Raw genomic sequence first — 22,952 nt, 5'->3', positions numbered from 1 at the left:
ATACAATTTTGTGTTATTTTGCAACATCTACTTAAATATTTTCAGATTATATTTGAGCAGGGTGAAGTGACAACATCTGAATTCCATGAGACCTCAATATTTCAGAGAAAAGGCTCTGTTTATTTGGATTTTTGTGACTGATACTTTCACTTAATTGTGAGTTATGGCTCTGCAAGCTTAATTTGTCTTTTCTAAATCTCTGGATCTTAAGAATTAACATTTTCATATACTTGGATAATTTTTATTTGCTTTTATTCTTGGAGATGTTTGAACTATTGAACCTATTTTTTTCATGTATTAACGAAAGAATAATGAATTAAAGCACTTTTTAGCTCAGCTTCTTTGATTGTATTTTATTTTTTACTTATCTAGAAATACTTATAAGTGGATTTTCTTGAGTACATGTATTGCTTTCAGAAATATTTTCAATACAAGATCTAAGCAAGAAATGCTTTAAGTTCTTTGTTCTTTAGCTTCTAAGCAGTTATTGCTCAGTAACCTACATCCATTTTCTAGTTAAGTAACACATCAATCTGTATAACTTTAAGAGAAACCATTGATTTCTAATTACATACTGAATTTTGCCACCACACAGGTTATAGAAAATCAGGAAGAATTATGTTAGCACAAAGCCTGTATTTGAATCAGTTATTCTTTAGTTTGCTGTGGGAAGTTACTTTATTGATTCTATAGCACTGTTTATTTTATTCCTTATAATATGAATCCTGTCATTTGGTTAAATCTTAAAGGTTAACCCTGTAATCTAGAAAAAAGTATATAAAAATATCCTAAACTGAATGAGGAAGACACATAATTCAGAAGGCTATAATCTCCCATTCCTAGGACTACTCCCCATCTCTCAGAGATTTAAATAATTACCCTAATTTTTAAACAGTATCCCTGTGTGTGTGTGTGTGTGTGTGTGTGTGTGTGTGAGAGAGAGAGAGAGAGAGAGAGAGAGAGAGAGAGAGAGTAATTCTTTAATTCATTAGAGACTTAATACCTACTACTTGCAAGTAATTGTGCTATTCCCTTAGATACAATGTCCCCATCCAAAAACATTTCACGCTATTTATTTTCCCAACCAGATAACTCATCTGAACTCCAGGCGTATATAATAGATAATGCCAAAAACAATGTGTAATTTTTTTTTCCAATATGTAGAAATTAGAGGAAGGGGGGAAAAGTGATATCATGAGTGTAAAAGGAAGATTATATCAGTGTAGAGGAAGGGGACCAACAGGAGAGGGAGAGGTAAGGGGAGGCCATGGGAGACGAATTTGATACAACTGTTATATGCATGTATAAATATGCTATAATCAAGCCCTCCATTCTGTATAATTAATGTGTACCAATTAAAAAAAACAACACCTAACACAATAGGCACTGAATAAATATTTGTCTTTTGAATATGTCTCCTTTTCTAAGCTCTCAAATATTAAAGGTCCTTTGGACTATGGCTTCTTCCTTCTCCATGATATCTTCTACTCCCATATTATAGCTGCCTATATATGTTAAGAAGTTTCTATTCAAACTTCTCTTCAAAATTCTAGATCTATATTTACTACTGACTACATCTGCAAACACATGCCTCAAGTAATTCTCAAATTCAAGATATTCATTAGAGAATTCATGATCTCCAAACTCACATTTCTCTAGCCCCACTATAAATAGTCTAGTCTCAATTGTTCCTCATTATAGTAAATGACATTTCTAGCCACCTAGCTGTAATACAGTATAGAGAGCTCTAAGGTGGCTCCCTAGTTCTCACCTCCTTGTTTTCAATCCTTTCTGGAATCCCCTTCTTTGAGTATGTGGGGAGGACCTGTGAGTTACTTCTAACTGGTAGAACTTTGGCAAAGGTTATGGGGTATCACTTTGTTGATTATGTAACATTGTTTGCCAGTTTGTGTAGAAACTCTCCTATGTGGCCATATTAGAAAGGCTCACATGAAAAGGAACTTTTAGAATAACTTTAAAAGGAAAAAGATTGTAAGAGGCAGGGAGAACCGGAATCCATTTCTGGAAAATAGTGAGCTAATGTTTTTAAAATACCACATAGGAAGAGATGAGTAAATGGGAAAGGACAAGAATTATAGGTGTTTATTACAAGTAAGCACAACATTAGGCACATGGTAAGTCACTGAATTATCCTTGACTTAAACCCAACCATTGGCTTCATTCAGCTTTTCCTACTCACAGCCAACTAGAAATAAACTACTTGAATCTGGGTCCATTTATACACATTCCATGATCCGTCTTTTCAAACAAGTACAATTTGGTACTATAATTTGACAGCTCCTTCTCTGAGGTAATAGTTTTTTATCTGAGGATCGTGGGCCATATGTTAGCATTATTAGAACAGTAGCCCTTCTGCCACATGGAAATATAATCTGTTCCTAAGAGCAGCTGCTTGTCTTCAGTGAAAGATACAACTTTATCTGAATTTTGTAATTTTCCTACTTGACTCTCAGTTTTCATTTCTGTCTGCTGATGCTGACCTCATCCATATTTGTAAAAGCTCTTTTCATTTATTTTCAGGATTATATTTAAGGAAGAGTAACATTTTCAAAGCAAGTTACATATATCTCAATGTGCTTTTTAGAATGCATTAGAGGAACAGAATATATGGGTACAATCTTAAAGCTAAAGATAGTTTATATATATAGTCTTGTCTCTCTATATATATGCATATTATTCCAAAATTTAACTCAGGATTGGGTAATAAAACAGGGATGAAAGGGTATTGTATGGAAGATTAGTTTATTTGCAAGTAATTAGCACCATATAAGAAGTTACCTTAAAAGACAATATAATTAGCTTATTAACCTGCATTCAATCAGCTTTAAATTTTGAGTGCACAATAAAATTTAATTTTGGTTGCTTCACAGCATTGGCACTGACAGGTTCCTTTTTTATGGTGCCTTAATCTAAAGTGGTTTTGTGAATTGAATTTAAACACTGTTACTAGGGCTGATAATCCGTAATACATTTTAAAACATGAGTTCTCTATTGTCTGTAACATTCAAGTTTCACTTGTAAGGAAGATAGACTATTTCTATTAGCACTAGACTTATTTCCAGTTCTGAGGGCCAGTCAACACCACAGATGACAAAATTCAGTTTGTCACAGTAGGAATCCTGCAGATGTTTCCTTTTGAGTCTCACTTTGCAAAATGAGTTGGATCTAACTAAATTGCCTGTGCTCATTCACGTTCTCCTTTTCTCCTGTTATCTTTCCTAATATAAAGTGACCATTAGAAAATTCCTCTGTAAACAGTTGTTTTATCTTTTCCCTGGATTACTTTTTCTTAAAGTACTATTGTCTTATATTCATATATTACTTTGTCCTTTCAAACTGAAAGGCTTTTGTTTACTTTTGTTTTTTTTTTTGTTGTTGTTTTGTTTTGTTTTGTTTTGTTTTAGTTTCATGGTACTAGAAACCAAGATTCATTTATTCCTTCAGACAAAAAAAAAAAAAAAAAAAAATTCCCCAGTTTGTGCAAACCTATTTGGAAGACAGGGGAAAAATCTTGGAAAAAAGTGAGAGAGTAAGTCATGCTCTTATCTACAGGAAATATATTCCAGACTAAGGGAAAGTTTAGCGCTAAGGCTGAAGCAACAATGAACCAACCGGGTGTGTATACAGAAATCTAAGTGCAATGAGACTGGAGAGGTGTGGACAAGGAAAAGTGTAGCAGCTCAGAGCTAAGTGCAGACAGAAAACGAAGCAAAAAGGGAGGAAATATTTACATCAAGATTGGGAAATGTTTTCTTTTCTTTCTTTTTAATGTGGTGCTGGGAAATCAATGGAATCCACTGCTTCCCATGTGATAGGCAAACACAGCCACTGAGCTACAGCCCTAGCCCCCAGGGATTGTTTTCTAAGTACAAATCCAGTTAACAGTGAGCCATTTTGTTTTCAATGGAATTTGTTAATTTAACTGTCAATATAGATCTAAGTAATTCATTATTTCATGTTTTATCCTATAGAGCTGAAGATTTCAAGTTAGAATTTGTGTAATCAGATGAAAAACCAGCCTCTACCTCAGAGCAAAGACTGTCCAAGAAAGGGACATGACCTTTGTCCTTGGAAAGACCCACAGAGCACTCCTAGGCACATTCCCACCCTGCTAAGTTGTTTATCTACAAATAACAGAAGAGATCTGCTGTGCCAGGTGTCCCTGACTCAGTCAGGCTAGCAATCCCCTAGCAGCCACCAATCAGCATGAGACAGGGAAATACCTGGGATGCCAGATGACCCTCCCAGTAGTTTATGGTGTTGGAAAACCATGTAGTTCAGCATGAACACCCCTCTTGGCTTAAACCAATCAGTTCAAATGAATACCCCTTTTGTACTGACCAATCACCCCTACCCAATTTGTTCCCATCAGTGAATGTGCTAATCATGGTATAGAGTTGTTTTATGATTTTCCCGCAGTGTGTGATGATTTGCTAAGAGATGCTATGATGTATGTGAAGTCCCTGCCTTCCCCAAAGAGTGTATAAAACTGCAGGAAACCCTGGGCTGGGGCCTCTCAGCGTCACCAGTTGCTGTGTGTGCGCGCGGAGGAGGGAGCTAGCTCGAAATAAACACCTCTTTGCTGCTTACATCGATCTTGGTCTCTGGCTGAAGCAACAATGAACCAACCGGGTGTGTATACAGAAATCTAAGTGCAATGAGACTGGAGAGGGGTCCCGAGCATAACACAGAAACATGGGATATTGCAATTCTCTGTTTCCAGAATTAAGTTAGGTATTAAGTGGCAGGCAGAAGAAGGGCTTCTTGGATTTTTTTAGTTTAGTTTTTTTTTTTTCAATTCTTACCAGAAAAAAAAAATAAGGTCATTTCAGCAAGACATCAAAATGACTTTTGGAATAAGGAATCATTGAAACTATGTTGAAGAGTAGTATGGCTTTATTTAGATGAAACATAGGTCCTGCCTTTGAATTCTATTATTTAAAATGAATTTAGTTAAGCAGTACATAATCTACATGGATATATTTACACATCATCAGGTTTTACATATATGAGTTTCAAGAAATTAGAGTCATGTTCATCCTCCCCATTACTTTAGGGTCTACAAATTAATATTTGAACACTAAAGAACATTGAGTCTTGTGTTACCCAGGTCTTAAAATAGACCTAAACACTATCACTCTTGTTTTACTCATTTGTGATAAGGTTTATACCACCTCAGATTGAATAGTAATAAATGTCCTTTCTTTGTATTCTTATGTAATTGAATATTTCTCCTAAAATTATAAAATAATATTTCTTACAAAATTAGAATATTTTACTCAGTTTCCTTTGCATTCAATACTGAAGTTTTACTCCAGTCAGATGAAACCAGAATGTTGAGAAGATAGTAGAATCTCTACTTGCCAATTTCCTCTGGGTTATTGTCTTGCAAATTTTGAAGAATAAAACCCAGGATAATCACAGAAGAGTAAATGGAGAAGGATTTATTTAAGTGAGGACAGATAATGAGGGAGGGAGCCTGATAACAAAAACCCATTTTGATGTGCCAGGGTAGGAGTTTATATATCCTTTTGGATAGAACAAGGAGTAAAATGTATTTAAATAGGCATTGAAAAAGTCTCAAGGGTATCATCTTACTTTCCACTGGATTTACTCCCACCTTCCTTCCTTAAGTTCCTTCTGGGTTCACCCCCACCTTCTGTTTTCCACCACTTGGACAAAGGAGTTGGCTGGAGGTGTTAGCCCAGGTGAGCCTCAAGGTTTTTTACATTTGAAACAGGCCTTGATGGTGCCATTAATATTTCTACTGGTTAGCCTCCAGGTGTTCCTGTGTTTGCATAATACTGACCATTGATGATTTTTATTTAGTATCTGCATTTCCTTAGCATTCAATACTGAAGTTTTACTCCAGTGGTTAAATTACCTAAGCCTCTTCCAATAAAAGGGAAGACATGTATGGGAAAACTATGCCAAAAGCTTGCAAAAGGAGAGTTTGAAGTTATGGTGTCTAAAAGCCACAGAACAAAGTCATTATATATTAAACACTCATTTTCCATGATTTATTAAAGGCTACATTGATCCATGAGAGCAGAATAAAATCTTGTGATGGCCTATGTTACATTTTTCAAATACAAAACACTTAAGACTTGACATTGGATAACTTGGATTTGGGGAAAATTTAGTTACTCCTTAGCTCTGAGTCACTACTTCCCAACTGTAAAATAAGAGATTGTACTAGGATAGTGATTTGAAAACTCTGGGGGATGCAAAAAAGGTACTTCTCTGCCTGCTGTGGGAATCAGAGGGGGGTGGGTTAAAAAATGGAAGCACAGTTGTTCCAAGCAGGTCAATTTTATATACAGTATTGGGAGTCCTTGTAAGAGTTCATTTAAAGGAAGGTTTCCACTGTGAAAATGATTTGAAAATTGTTTCAGAAACATTTTAAAAATTTCATTGACCATAAAAATAAGCTTTTAAAATACTCCCTTATGTACCTATAAATTAAAAGCTAAAAATTTTCACTATGTGTTTACCTGGTCACAAAAGGGCATACATTAGAGCATATTACAAATATTGTTTAAAATAAAATAAAGATATTTCATCATTCTTTCAAATACAATGAATAATATATGTATGAAAACAAGTGGATATACTCCATTATCCATTAACAAGAACACAATCTATATTAAAACTCAGAAAGTTAACATTGTTCCCTTTATCTTATAAGTCTTAGAGCCATTCTTTACAGGATTTTCTAGTAATATAATGTATTTTATGCTTAAGTGGTTTTTTGAACATAAAATTGAAAGGGTAAAGTTTCTAAGCTGCAAAGCCTGAGTTAAAATGTAAAGGACTAGGTATTATAAAGTTTCTGAACTGCACACATAACCTGAAATTCCTGAGGCAGTTAAGACAATGCCCGGTACTGACCATTTAGTTGTTAAATAACCTGGACCCTGTGCAGTTTGGCACGTAGGCATTCAGGGCCCAAACCAATCAGTTTGAATGTATCCCCCTCTTTGGGAGTGACCTATCACTCCCACCCGACCTGTTCCCACCAATGAATGTGCTAATCATGTTTGAGAGTTGTTGTTTGATTTTCCCTCGGTGTATGATGATTTGTTAAAGGGGACCATGACATATGTAAAGTTCCTGCCCTCCCTAAAAAAGTGTACTTAAGCACTGCTTAACCCCTGCTCAGGGCTCTTGGCCGCTCTCCCGTCTTGAGTGAGTCTGGAGCCCCAGCACGCTGGATTGGATCCTCAATAAACCCCCTTTTGCTGTTGCATGAGCCGGTCTCTTGGTGGTCTCTTCCTCCGATGTTCGCCGGACCCTTACAAAATCATATTTCCTTCATACAGAAATATGTATTTTATATACACACATGAACTTTTCATTTAAAAGTTTTGTGTGACCATACTTTCTTATGAGCTTAAAAATACCCTCAGGATTGAGTTACAACTATACATATTCAGTAGAATAGAGTTGATCATTTGGATAAATATATAAACATAAATGTAAACATAAAAATACATTTGCGTGAAATGTATTTCTTAAATGAATTGGATAAGAATAATTTTTTCAATGAGTTTATATGTGCACAAACAAATATTAATTAATTGTGCTAGAACTGAGTTCATCAGTCAATCAAATACCCCTAGTGCACATCTGCATATGTGCATTGCAGGATGGAATTTTAGTAATGTTGTTCATGCATTCAAACTGCTTCTGATTTACATATTGAAGATTTACTAGCTCTTGTCTGACTTAGGTTCCCTTTCAATGAGGTTGAAAGGAAAGCATTAGAAACCATATACATTGCAAAGAATGTGTAACCCCATGGTAGAGGTAGTTTGATTGACATTTTCAACAGTTACAGTGTTTCAAATTTGTTCAGTGTCTTGGGATTTTTTTTCATCCCCCAGGGCAATACCCCATGCTGTGATGTAAAGGACAGGAAAACATAGTCTTTCTTTTGTAAAGTAGGAAAAGGTCTAGCACTGAGAGCTGAGAAAGGGGAACTGCCTGGAGCCTTATGCTCAAGGTGCTTCCAGGAAACTGATTTAGAAAGATGTCAATAGAGAAGCAGGAGGGCTGAAAACACATTCTCTTTGAAACTAGCTCCATCCAGGTACATCTTCCAAACTCTTCATGGATTTTTACATACAGTATGTACACCCCAGTTTAAGAGGTACTGCATTTGAGGATGTCTTGAGTCTTCATATTTTATAATTCTGTGATCACTTGTGGGCTGCAGTATTAGAGATTGTGACCCTAAAATCCCGTCTTAATGGAGAAGCAAGAAGGTGATGAACATTTTGCATTTGCAAAATCTATATTAATATTTTGTATTTGCATCAGATTAAACCTCTGTAAATAATGGTATCCCCCAAATCATTTATTGTTCTTCTCATGTGCATCTGATTGAAAACTGAACTTGAAAATTGAGTTTTCCAGTTTACTTGTAAGTAGATCCAAAGCAAATCAGATCAGACCTGTTTCATGCCTCTTGCCTACTGATAAATTGAATTGACTTGAACAGAAACACATTAAAATGTAACATGAGAAGAATATAGAAAAAGAGGAGAAGTGGCGTGATAATTACCATAGAGACATTATATCGACCCTGCTATTAGTTTTCCATGTCCCTAGCAAAACTGAGAAGCAAGTTCATTAGAGTAAATACAAAGACTTATTTTTATGTGTTGCAATTATATTTTCTAATTTAGAAGAGAAGCATGACACAGCTACATGGATTCTGTGCAGAGCTCTTTAGGTAATTAAATCCAGCAGTGACACCCTAGCCCCAGATAACAAGGAACACACAATTTTCACTTGAGGACTCCAGGCATTTGGCTTCTTCAAATCAAAACTGTACTGATGGGTAATACTTAATCCATGAATGCAGTGGAGCACAATTTGCTCTCCTTTCCAAATCCCTTGAGCAGCATGAAGAGACTTTCACTGCCCATATAAATATACAAGAACACATCATCATGAAATGAGGTGGCTGGCTTTCACTGTCAAAATTGGATTCTTATTGGCATAATACAAACAGGCAGAATGCATGCCTTAAATTCTTGATTCCTAGTAAGTGCTTCCTGAAGGTTTGATTATTGTGGAAGGAAGGAAGGAAAGAAGGGTGACAGATAAGGAAAGGAAGGTACAACACACACACGCACACACACATCTATATAAAGGAACATTGTGCATATATATGTGTGTGTGAACTTAGTAGAGTACACAGATATAAATGGGGTGCATCATTTACAAGAGAGTACAAATAATTTTGTATATGTTATGTATTATGTGTGTGCACATATACAAATGTGGATGTATATATATGCATTATATGCCTATACACACTATGTGTACATACAAATACACACATGTGAAGCCCGAATTAGACAGGCAGTCAGTATAGATAGGTAAATGGAGTCTGGTCAGATCAAGGAGGACAATTTGAGTGAGTTCTGGAAGTTGGAGACTGCCCCCTGAGGGACTGAAATGCCTCAGAGCCCTTCCTCCACCCTATCAAGATAACCCGCCCCTGCTCCACCCTGTTGCTAAGGTAACCAGTCCCAGGAATTGCCCTTACTATATTGAGTTGTAAAAGTTGTTAATTAATTGTCCAGGGTTGCTCAATCCTGCCCTTACCCCTTCAGCCCAACTGTTCCCCATATTTTGGCCATCCCACTGAGCATTCCTGGGCCTAGTTCTGTAGGCAAGGAGGAGAAAGAGAAGAGGAAGAGAGCCAGAGAACAAAGGAAGAAGCCTAAGACATAAAAAAGTGGAACACCTCCCTTCTTGGGATACCAGGATACCTGCTAGGGCCCCCTTGAAAGGGTAAAGTTTCTAAGCTGGAAACCTTGAATTGAAATGTAAAAGATTAAGTACTATTAAGTTCCTCTGTTACACCCAGATTCCTGAGATAGTTAAGACAACGCCCTACTGGCCATTCAGCCTAGGGCCCTGTGCAGTTCGTCACAGGGCCCGAACCAATCAGTTTGAATGTGTACCCAGTTTAGAAGTGACCAATCACCCCTGCCCAGCCTGTTCCCGCCAATGAATGGACTAATCATGTATCAGAGTTGTTGTTCAATTTTCCCGCGCCTCATGATGATTTGTTCTGATGTATGCAAAGCCCCCCACCCTCTCCAAAAAGTGTACTTAAGCTCTGCTTGAGCTCTGCTCTGGGCTCCGGGCTGCTCTCCCTTCTTGAGTGAGCATGGAGTCCCAGCGCACTGGAATGGATCCAATAAATCCCCCTTGCAATTGCATGAAGCTAGTCTCGTGGTCTCTTTCTCCGACGTTTCGCCTGACCCTTACATTTGGTGCGTTGGCCGGGAACTGCGCATCGCCGGACAGGGAGACCTACGAACTGCTTCGGGGGTAAGTAAGGCGCCTTTCTCTCTCTTTCTCTCTCTCTCTCTCCCCTCTCCCTCTTCTCCTTCTCTCCCCCTTGTTCTTCTTTCGCAATTGCTCAGGTGCGATCGCTCAGGTTTGGTCTCTGGCGGCTCAATGGTGGGCGTAAGTCCCCAAAGAACATAATTGCTCAGGTGCGATCGCTCAGGTTTGGTCTCTGGCGGCTCAATGGTGGGCGTAAGTCCCCAGAGGGCATAAGCTCTCAGAGCCTCGGGTGGGGTTGGCAGTGTGTGTGTGTGGCTGTCAGTGGAGAGCGTAAGCTCCCCCTGGCGGTGACTGGCAGACGTGCCTCAGGAGTCACAGGCCACGCCCCCAAGGGACGCTTTGGGGGACTCGGGGGGACGGAGGTGCTCCCCATCAGGTAGAGGGGCGAATGAACCCTCGTCGGTGTATTTTACTGCCAACCCGTCTGGTTTTGCCGGCAACTCTTTCTGTTGAATTCACTGTCTGTCTTTAATTTTTGCTTCTGAATTTGTGTTAAACGTTTACTGTGTGTCCACGTTTGCATCACGTTTGTGTTGTCTCCCTGCGCTTCAGAGTGGCCCACCCTCGGAGTTGAATGGCCCCCAGGAGAGTCCCTCCCATTTCAGCCGGGGCCTCATGGCCATCCAGATCATGGTGATCTAACCTTTCAGGACCTCTGCGAATCTCCTCCTGTATGGGTGGGGTCCGCGCAGTCCGCTGGGAGGATTCCACCCGGCGGTATGGCGGATCTGTCCTGTCCCTGTCCCACCTGTCCTCTCTGCCCCCTGGCCGTCTCCCCTCCCGGGAGGGGAGAGGGGAGAGGGGTGCTCCAGCAGGCGCGGTGGACGGGCAGACGGAATCGGGGGTGAGGTCGGCGGGGGACCGCCCCTCCTCCCCCTCCTCTGCCGGCAACCGGCTGCCACTGGGCGTATTTCCACCACAGTGGGGAGGGTGGGGTTGGAGTAGGAGCCCGCAGGGGACTGCGTCCCTCCCCCCCTCCGTCCAGCTGGCGAGCAGAAAAAAAGCGGCTCGGGGGCACCCGGCCCTCTCCCTCCCTTGTGGGGGTAAAGGGACCGGGTCCCCAAACCCCCCGAGTGTTACAGCCCTCCCTGGCTGCAGTGATCACCAAATCCCGGGGCAAAAGAAGCGAACGGGTCTTCCTAGAGTCAGGCTGCTTGCCCAAGGCCGGATGATAAATTCCATCTAAGGCTAAATACTGAGACTAGGGAAGCGATGTTTTCTTTCCCTCCTGTAATGGGCTTGAATGCAAGTAGAGATGCCTGCTGGGGATTTAACAACTTTGACATCTTGCTTTGACTTTTCTCAAAGCCCTGTCCTCTTTATTAAATTGGTGTTAATCGGCTTTAGAGATGGGAACCAAATTTTCAGTCACAAATTTGAGTCTCCACTCAGCTTTCTTGGGGAAGCCTAGCACTCGAAACAACTGTAAGCAGAGGATGAGCTTTTTGGGAGCTGGCTACTAAAAAGTTAGGAAAAAAAAAAAAGCCTAGTGCCTAAGGTCAAACCAAACTGGAGGAGCTAATCTTGCAAGTGAAAGGGAAACTGAGGAATTCCCAGCAGCTGCCAGAGCCATTTTCGCTTTGGGGAAAATTTCCTCATAATTTCCCTGCACTTAAGGATTACTCCACCTAAATGCAGTAAAGTCAGTCACACTGAGACCCTTGATTTTATACTTATAGTTGCCCCTATGTGAAAATATCTGGTCCACTCGTGGGAAAGTCTATGGTGCCACTGATGGGAGTCATAATTAAATGAAAGTTCAAAACTTGGAGGGATATATTCTTATCTGGTTGTCTGATTGTTTCTTAAAGATAAACTAGGTTAAATGTGTGTCTAAAAAAATAATTTTTTATTGTAACAATCTGGTATCTGAATGGGTTTCTAAAGCATTGCACTATCTTGCAGTTAAAAGTTGGGTTTAAGCAATTGTTTAGTTTGATTTCAGATAGTTCTAAAGAGTTTCAATTTTTGAACTGGGTAGCCTAAGGAGATTTCACTAGGTATACAGTGCATTGATTTGGGCAAGGATAGTAAATTATGATTTGGTATCTGTTTCTCTGTGTAAGATTTAGAAAAAAAAAAGTGTTGAATTAAAACGTTGGTCTGGCTCATTAAAATAACCTTAAATAATTAAATAACAACAGTCTTGGAAATTCTCAAAAGCTTAATTTCAGATATGCATGGTAGTGTGTGGTTCTTTCTAAAATTTTTCAGGCAAATTTAATGTAACTTAATGCTACTTTAGGAACTTCAGAACAAGGAAAGTGGCTTAGAGGTCTTAAAGAAATTTCTTCTGATGGTAGAGATCCTATTTCCAGTTTTATGTAAGCAAGTTTTTCTAATGTAAAAAGATATAAAATTTTGGGAATTGCTTCTTAAATTTGTATCATAATTTTCAACATCCAAACCTGGAAATATGACTTATGGCTAAAATGCCTTAGGCCTAAAGTATCTGTTCAAAATAGCAGTTTTTCCCTGCTCCTTCCAGACCTTAGCCAGGGCTTAAGCTGATATGCAAACAGAAGCAGCTTGGAACTCAGGCCCAAGGAAAAAAAGGTAAAGGTATCTTTTTATGGGAACTCAAACTAGATTAAAGGACTTTTGCCCTTTTCTTAGATTCTATGTTTTTTTTGAGCTCATGATTTTTATCCTACAGACAAGTTAATGTTTTTCTGATAAGTTCTATTTTTTGATCAACTGGAGTTTTTTTTAAAACATTGCAATGGAGATTTCATCTGCGAAAAACTACGAGGCCTTTATTATTGTTATGTGTGCACACTCTTGTTATGTGTTGTATGTCGGTATGTCTGTATGTGTGTATGTCCATATATCCTGCAGTGATATGACAATTAACAGATGAGGAGCGCTCATAAAAAAATTAAAAATGGATCCAAATATCTTTGATTCACGTGATTCAAATGGTTCAATTTAAATTTGGTAAACAGATAAAAAAGGAGGTCTTAAATTAAGCTTATAAGTTTTTCTAGGTGTTCAAAAAGGCCCTAATAAAATGTTAACTCTGCTTAAATTAAAAAGTTTACAAGTATTGTTTCAAGATGTGAACAGAAGGGGGTTAACAGATAGAAAAGAGAAACTAGAAGGTTCTAAATATGGATTTAATAGAAGGAAAATGTGTTTCTGGATAAGAGAGTCTAATTAAGAGGGTTTAAGTAAATGATAAAAAAGGTCTGTGCAAGTTGGTTATAAATAAGTTTTTGAGCAAGTAATCTTAAAGAAATTAAGCAACTGGTTAAACAAGTGCTATTGTTTTAGAGAATTATGCTATGTTATTTCTTTAAAAGCCAAACTTGGTTAGCATAAAATCATCAATGTAATTGTGATGTTACTAATGTGTTCATATCTTCCAGGTATACAAGTCTGTAAGGTAGAAGCTTTACAAGCTGGTGTTCTAAAGTTGTATGGTAATTTTAGGTTCAAAGAAAAAAAAAACATGTTGGAAATTTATTTATATCACTTGTGTTCTATAACTGTACTTATTATCAATAAGTTATGTAAAGTTCCATGTTACTTTTTACACTGAGATACAATTTAAATGTATTTTTAAGTCAATGAGAGCCTAATCTGGGTGAAGGTTTTATTGTGAGACACAGAAATACTTTGCTACTTTCCAACAAGAGGTTAGAAGCTTCCAGCCTTCCTTTAATTCATGTTTTAGATGTGATATTATGTTGTGTTAGCTAATATTCATGTGAACTTGAGCAACAATTTATGTAAGTTTTGTAAAATGATTTAAGACTTATGAAGAGCCCCGCCTTACTTGAGATAAGGCTCTATGTCCCAACTCACTGCATGTGAAAGTGACTATGAAAGAAGTAGGCCAGATTTTAGTGCATTTAAAGTTGTGCCCAAAAGTTGGTTTTTGTCACGATTGCCAGGATATCAAACAGGGGATGTACTCTGCCAAAATTCTAGGTAGCTATTACATAGACTAAATATGTTTTTACCCTAGTTAGTTTTGTTTTGTAGTTTGCCTATAGATGGTTTAAGAATCGCCTGTTAATGTTTTAAAGAGGTACTGCTTTAAGAACACAACCTGGGTTAATTTAAGATAATGAGTTATAGGGAGTTGCCACCTACAGGATAGAGAGATAGACATTAAAGCCCAGTACCCTTAATATAAGGCTGTTAACTTATTTTGCTGGATGTTTAAGATTAAGTTTTAAAATTAAAAATTTGGCTCTTGCCCTCTGAGTCAGTCTGAATCAGGGGATAGGGAACTTTTTCAAAGGGCTCTGCAACTCTAGGCCACATAACCTCCCGATCAGGGAGATTAATGAGACCAGTGGAGGACAGGAAGCCAGTCAGTGCATTTGCTGTGAAGAGGAGGGTCATCAAAAAGGGAGACATCCCTGATGCTTCCGAGGTAAGCCGTATGGTCAAGCAAGGCCTGGACCCATCCTAGCGCAAATGGCACTAAGCTGCTGTGAAGTTCCCGAGGACTTCCCAGAGACTCAGCTGACTGTTAACAATAGGTAGAAACAGAAGTCAGTTTGACTTGCTTCATCTTAAACACTTAGCAAAGACAGTCAAAGCCAAAGCACAGCTGTTCCTGGACATCTTAAATGATAATAATAGTTAAATGTAACTTCCATAAATAAGTAGACTGGAGGCTACAAAAGAGATTCTTAGACAGAAATGCCTGATAACTGTCAAAGGGACTGCTAGAGTAGTTTTAGTCTAAGGCTTTTATTTCTAACCAACACAGGTAGGCTTGATGTTAGTAGATGCTAGTATGGTTATCCAGCCCTGAGTAGCAGAATTAAAGATTTCTCTATTAGACACAGAGGTCATACTAGCAAAGGATTTTGAAGGATCAGATGGCATTAGATTATTAGACTATATCTTAAGGGAAAAGACATCTGTAACCCTAAATGTTGTGTTGACATCCCTGACATTTCTGACAATGTGACAAATATCTTTAAAGATTTACATGCTCAGATGGAAGCCATGTCCTCAGCAAATTTGTTGTGAAAACAATATCTTAGCTCCTAGTTCCTGGTACTGCCTTATTGGAAAACATTGTTAATCTTTGTCTTGGTCATTATACTCATTGGCATATTTCTGTGCTGTGGCATTTCTTGCTGCATCAATCTGGTTCCAGTACTAATGAATTCTTGTTTCTCTTATAGACCACCTATCACTGGAATGGCCCTCCAGCCTATTACTTCTCAATTGGACTTTTAGCATGGACCACTCGATAGACCCGATATTTCTAAGGGGGACTCCAAACTGCTTGCCCCACACCGTCCCTTTTCAGCCTGAAGAAGCCAGAGAGATCCTCTTCGTCCCCCTTCCTCACAGCAGTAAGGAGTTCCCAAATTAGAGGGGGGAATGAAGCCAGATTTAAAGTTAGGTAGTCAGTGTAGTTAGATAAATCAGGGTCTAATACCGAGTGAAATCTAAAATGGAGGCCATGCTAAAAATGATTCCAGGAAACACAGGACAACCCATGGTAATCAGAAGGCAATATGCTCCACCGACAGAGATGAAAAATGAGACTCCCCAATAATTATGATTCATTACTTTTAAGATTAAAAGTAGTCAGAAAAAGGAGTGGGGAATGAAAGGGTAAAGTTTCTAAGCTGGAAACCTTGAATTGAAATGTAAAAGATTAAGTACTATTAAGTTCCTCTGTTACACCCAGATTCCTGAGATAGTTAAGACAACGCCCTACTGGCCATTCAGCCTAGGGCCCTGTGCAGTTCGTCACAGGGCCCGAACCAATCAGTTTGAATGTGTACCCAGTTTAGAAGTGACCAATCACCCCTGCCCAGCCTGTTCCCGCCAATGAATGGACTAATCATGTATCAGAGTTGTTGTTCAATTTTCCCGCGCCTCATGATGATTTGTTCTGATGTATGCAAAGCCCCCCACCCTCTCCAAAAAGTGTACTTAAGCTCTGCTTGAGCTCTGCTCTGGGCTCCGGGCTGCTCTCCCTTCTTGAGTGAGCATGGAGTCCCAGCGCGCTGGAATGGATCCAATAAATCCCCCTTGCAATTGCATGAAGCTAGTCTCGTGGTCTCTTTCTCCGACGTTTCGCCTGACCCTTACACCCTCTCCTCTGGGGAGAAGTCTATGTTACCCCTTTTTAATAAACCATGCTTTATATGCTAGCCTGGGCATGCTTCTCTAATATTATATACTTCAACATGTGAGGGATTAGAAATCATCACTGGTAATTGGAAGTATTGTTACCGCTGTTGACCGGTGACGAGTCCTTGCTTCCCCATGTTGAAGTATAACACCAAAGAAGCACGCGGAGGCAAGGTCAGAGTAGAAATTAGAAGTTTATTAAAGGACAGCAGAAAAGACTTCTCCCGGAGGAAGAAGGGGACCCAAGAGGTGGAATCCGTAGAAGTGCGGTTGTCTCTCCATTTTATAGTTTCTTTCAGTGATGGAATGTAGGTGGGAAGGCCCAAGGGGTGGGGCACAGGTGGGCCAAAGAAGTAATCTGGTCAGGAAGGACTTCATTAACACTTCTTTGGGATGGACTTTGGCCTAGGGCCTTTTCAGGACTTCATTAACATTCCATGAGTTGTCCTGCGTTTCCTGGAATCATTCTCAGCATGGCCTCCATTTTAGATTTCACTCGGTATTAGACCAGATTTACCTAACTACAACTGACTACCTAACTTTAAATCTGGCTTCAGTATCACATGCATGTGAGTGAGAAAAAGAATAAACCTCTTCAAATAGTAATTTTTGCTGGGTGCAATGGTGCATGCCTGTGATCCCAGTGGCTCTGGAGGCTGAGGCAAGAGGATTGCAACGAGTTCAGAGCCAGCCTCAGCAACAGCAAGGCGCTAAGCAACTGAGACCCTTGTTAGAGTCTGTAAACAAGTCTGGATGGTGCCTGGCATTTTGCCAGGGGGAGTGGTTTGTGAGGTGGCGCCAGTGAGCCATTAAGTGTGGAGATTTCTTATTGGTTGACTGCTGTATCTAGTTTATGTAAATTAAGATAAGCTGTGTGGGATGTATAAATACCTCTGTTGTCCTACAATAAATGGCTCCTACTCCTGCTGTATCAATGTACACAAGTTGTTCATCACCACCCCCCCACCCCCATTAGTTTGCTGCGGCAGACCCTGTCTCTAAATAAAATACAAAATAGGGCTGGGGGTGTGGCTCAGTGGTTGAGTGCCCCTGAGTTCAATCCCTGGTACTCCCCCAAAATAGTAATTCTTATTTTGTTTTTAACTGTCACAGTGAAAGACCCCCAGACCCTCAAATCCCCCCGTCCAAAAGAACTAGTGTCACACTGGCTGCAAAAGCAAGAGGCAAGTTTATTGATACACAGGCGCCTGCGGGTGCACAGCAAAACCTCAGCCGAAGCTTTGGTGAACTGGCACACCAGGCTTTGGGGTACAGATCTTTTATAGGGAAAAAGGAGTTGTTTTCCACCTAGCACAATAACAGGTGTTTTTGAATCCAGCATACACGTCACTTAAAGGGTAAACTTGTTTTTCACTATGATAAACTTGTTTTTCACTATGATAAACTTGTTTTTCACTATAGGTTCCCGAAAAACTCATTAATCTCATAGGTTTACATTTTGTTTCCTCCCTGTTCCCGCTTATGATCCCAGTTTGCTCAAGCATGTCCTGTGATGTGGGCAGGGTGTCCTTTCTAACAGGTCATGTGGTGAGCTCACCTGTTTACTGCATACTTTCTACTTTTCATAATCAAGCCTTAGGTTATGGGGCTGGGGTCTTTCAACAGAAGTGTGGTCAACAAAAAGGCAGGAGACTTGTCTCTTCAAAATTCTGCTACGATTTATGATTCAGAGTAAGAACAAAAAAATAAATAAGTATATACAAGAAACACCATAAATAGCTATGAAATTGAAATAAAAGCATGTATGTAGATGCAATTTGAAGTTCTAAAGTGCTATGGAAGGATATGATATGATGGGGAGTACACACTGCTGCTTTGCATTTTCATGAAGATATTCAGGAATGCAACTAATCCCAAGGTAAAAGATGGTAGCATCAAAGGCAATAGATCCTTTAGTAAAGAAGGGTTTTTAAAATGTGGATTTTGGAGTCAAACAGAGCTGAGCTAGAATCTCAACTTTATCACTCACTGGCTGTGATATTGTGGACAAGATATCCAACCTCAGTTGTCTCATTTGTATAAAGGGCATAAGTATTCTTAAAGTACTGTTGTGTGTGTGTGTGTGTGTGTGTGTGTGTGTGTGTGTGTGTGAGAGAGAGAGAGAGAGAAAGAGAGAGAGAGAGAGAGAGAGAGAGAAAGAGAGAGAGAGAGAGAAGAACATATTACAGGACATGTACTATGTTCCTTCCTATCAATTTAGGGATGTAACAGTACAGGTTCATTCAATTAACCTTCAGATAGAAATGTATTGAAGAAGAAAGGGATGGTGTATTTGTTCATTTGTCAAGTTTGGTGGCATCAAAACTAAGACAGATTTTGCAGCAAAATAAATAAGGATTATTTTTCTAAATCTACTTCCTAAAAGCTGTGTGATTCTAAGTTCCTTAAACCTAAAGATTCTTAAATTCCTCTGTATAACATAGAATAGTAATAATAGGATATCTGGTACATATTTAGTGTGACTGTGTGCCAGACACTGTTTTAAGAGTTTTACATGTTTTTTTCTCATTTAATTCTTCTAGCATCCCCAAATAATACAGTACTATTACTCTTAGCTACTCATTCATTAAAGTTGTAGTCATCATCCTCATTTCACAATTGAGACAGTAAGTTCAGAGGAAATACAGGAATGATGTCACATTCTCAACTTAAGGCCTTGTATTCTCTATCAGGACTCAAAAAGTGCTTGGCACTTGTGAAGTGGTAAATAAACATGTGGTAAATTGAGTTAGGTAGGTGGCTATCAGAAATCAAGCCTGTAAAATTGACAATAGTTTGGTGAGTAGGGCCTGAACACTATAATAACACTTCTGAAACATAAGAGCTCCTAAGAATGAGGATGGGGCAGGGTTCCTGGGAGGGGAGAGTCATCAATTTGCTAGTTGATAAATACACAAACCTTTTTAAATGAACTGAGTGATTCCACATGCAGCCTTCTGCCGGGAGGCCAAATTGAACAATTTCAAATCCATGGATGGTATACTGAAAATTGCCCCAGAAATAAAAATGACTGCTAAATTTCAGGTCTCAGGCTTGCTTGCTTACTTCCTCCCTCCCTCTCTCCCTCCCTCTCTCTCTCAAAAAATAACAAATCTATTGATATTCACCCACTGGACACAGGAGGAAAAATAACAAAAACAACCTTAAAATTGCCAATATTTTTATTTGATTCATCTTTCCTTATAAGAGAAAAGTAAAGAAAGGGACTTACAATTATCCAAACAAAATAAATGAAGAATACATATGATATAGTGAAAAATTGAACTGACCATTTCATTATTTGCTTCCAAAGCACTATGTGGGGGAGGAGGGATGATATTGCATTTCTCTGAGAGGGATGTTATTAATAAATGTGTCTGCTGTTAACATAGGCATGCTTTTTCTTACAAAATGATTCATATAACTCTATCATAATGCATGCTTTCTAATTTAGCATATATTTTCAAGGATTGTTTGTTTTCCATGCATAATATCATTGTGATTGTGATGGTTTTTGCTGTTTTGGTTGCACTCATTCTAAATTTTTAGAGGAAGAACTGAACCTACAGAAAGATGAACTGACCTTGTTACAGAGGTATAATCTCTTCAGGGAGATGAGATCTACATGTATAGAAAGGGAACATAAGTTTCCCTGTTTAATGTGATAGAGTTCAAAGACCAAAGGTCAGGTGGCCAGTAATCCTGTGCTTGAATTCAAACTACACATAAATTTATTGTTAGTATCAAGTAGGGTCATTTATAAATGATATTACTACACGTATGACTGTTTTAGTCAGCTTTTTCACTGCTGCAACTAAAAGACCCCACCAGAACAATTTTAGAAGAGGAAAACTTTATTTAGGGGCTCATAGTTTCAGAGGTCTCAGCCTGCTCCATTCCTTGGGGCTTGTAGCAGAGGGAAGCAGCTCACATGATGATCTGGAAGCAGAGAGACACTCCACAAACCAAATCCAAATATATACCCCAAAGGCATGCACCCAGTGCCCACCATATCCAGCCACACCCTACCTGCCTTCAGTTACCACTCAGTTAATCCCTTTGGGGAATTGATTTTTCTAGTTGGGTTAAGACTCTCACAACCCAATCTTTTATCTCTAAACCTTCTTGCATTGTCTTACACGTGTTCTTTTGGGGGAATACCTCACATCCAAACCATAACAGTGACAATACAGTATATACATAAATATCTTGGAATATTTTAGTCAAATGCATATACATTTACTTATCAATGAAATAAATACATACTGACTATTCAGATGATCATATTACTTATGCAAAGGCCCAGTTAGTTGATACTGTTTACTGGTTTGGATAGGACATGTTAGACCTAGTTAACTATAGGAGCCAGCTGTTTGTGTCCCTTCTAACTACCTCCCCCTTCCTTAATGTAGTCACATACTCTCTTCATTCATTTTATTGAACAGATATTTATTGTTTATCATATATTAGGCACTCTCCTAGGTTCTGAAGACTCGATAACAAAAAGACCAACATAGTTCTTTTTCTCACTGAACACAAAAATCTCATAGTGGAAGCAGATAATTTGTAAGTAGACATGAAAGGGCTTGCTGATAGATGGGACATGGGGACTAAGAAAAAGGGAGAGGTCATGAATAACCACATTTCTGACTTGGAAAACTGAGCAGATCATATTGTCATTCATTGAGAACGAGTATTCTAGAGAAATAACAGGTTTTTCATTGTTATTTGTTCCTTTGCTATTGTCCTTCTTACCTGAAAAAACAAAAGGGATAGATTCCATTTCAAATGTGTTGAGCTTTAGGGACTTATGGGATATTCAAGGGAAAATGTCTTAATTGGTAGTTCAATCTCTGGATATCATGTGTCCCTCCTCAAGGATCTTTAACTATTATTTATCCTTTCTACTGTGTTTAGGTACTTTCAAGTTTTTTCTTTCTCCTTAGTATGAAAAACGTATTTAACAAACTTAAAACCATGGGGAGGCCTGGGCTTGTAGCTCAGTGGTAGACCACTTGCCTTACATGCGTGAGGCACTGGGTTTGATCCTCCGTACCACATAGAAATAAATAAATTAAATAAAGACATTGTGTCCATCTACAACTAAAAAATTATTTTAAAAAAAGAGGGACACAAGTCCTGGTCCAGTATCTCTTTCCACATACTTCCTACATTCTATCTTCAAGTCATTCATTTCTTTATACAGCACATATTAAGAAATTTGCAGATTGCTACAGATAACGTGGTAAATAAGATCAGCAAGAGTCCTGTCTTTATGATGCTTCAGACTGTGAACAAATAGCAAGTATTTCATGTGTTATAAGATATTAAAGAAAATAAGAACATATAATCTAGGCAGAAAAGTCATGAAAATCTTCCAAGGAGTGATTGGTGGCACCTAAAAAAAGAGTAACAGCCAATAGAAGATCATGGAGGTTGTATAAATTTGAGCAAGAGTAGAAGACTATGGGGACATTTGTTGAGACTCAAGGTGGGAAAGATTGTAGGCCTTTGAGGGAACTGAAAAAGGTCTATAATGGATGGAAATATTAAGTTCGAACATAAGAATTCATCACAATTTTGAACTATCAAAATGGCAATTCTGTATGGTTCAATTCAACAGAAAGCAATGGGGAGTGAGATAAAAAGATTAATTAATTCATTGGACAAGTATTCACTGAGTGCCTACTGTAAGTAAAACATTTCCAAGCACTGAATATTCAGCGGCAACTAAGATAATGAATTGTGCCCTGACAAATTTTAAGTTTTAGTGAGGAAAGAGGGGTCTTCTTATTATTGCCACATGCCATAAAAGCTAAACAATTCCAGAGACATGATGGTCCTTCCTAGTGAGGATCACTGTTTCTATCACCACCATGCCTTCCTTATTACACTACTACAATTGGGTATGGGTGACTGTTTAGAAGAGAAAAATATGAACTGGAGATATTTATTTGGGATTCACCAGTATATAGAAAATAGAAGGAACTATTGAGGAATATTCATTATTGAGAAAAAACAAAGGAAAGAGCTAAAACCTTAAAAATGATTATATTTAAGGGACTGGCATAGAGAGAAAGACTATGTAAAGAGACTGGGAAATATTTTCCAGAATTATAGGAGAAATTTTCAAAGTGAGTACTGTTATAGAAGCCAAAGGAAGAGAATATTTCTAAAAAGAGTGCTGAATATCAAGTAAGGTGAAGACTGAGAAATATATTCTCTTTATTCATCTTTAATTAAGCATTGACTGTGTGCTAGGACAATAAAGAATAAAACATAGTTCTCCTCCCTGTGTAACATTGAGACCAATTAAAGTTGTACAATCCTTAATACCAAATATATTTTATTTACATGTACCAAATTATATCCAACCTGCTTTCTAAAAGATTTGGCTTATTTTATTTTAAAATGTAATAAAATCAAAATATATTCTATATCTGTAA

The sequence above is a fragment of the Spermophilus citellus genome (genome assembly GCF_964194105.1).
Source record: "Spermophilus citellus genome assembly, chromosome: X".
NCBI lineage: Eukaryota > Metazoa > Chordata > Mammalia > Rodentia > Sciuridae > Spermophilus > Spermophilus citellus.
Note: the sequence above shows the minus strand (reverse complement) of the source record.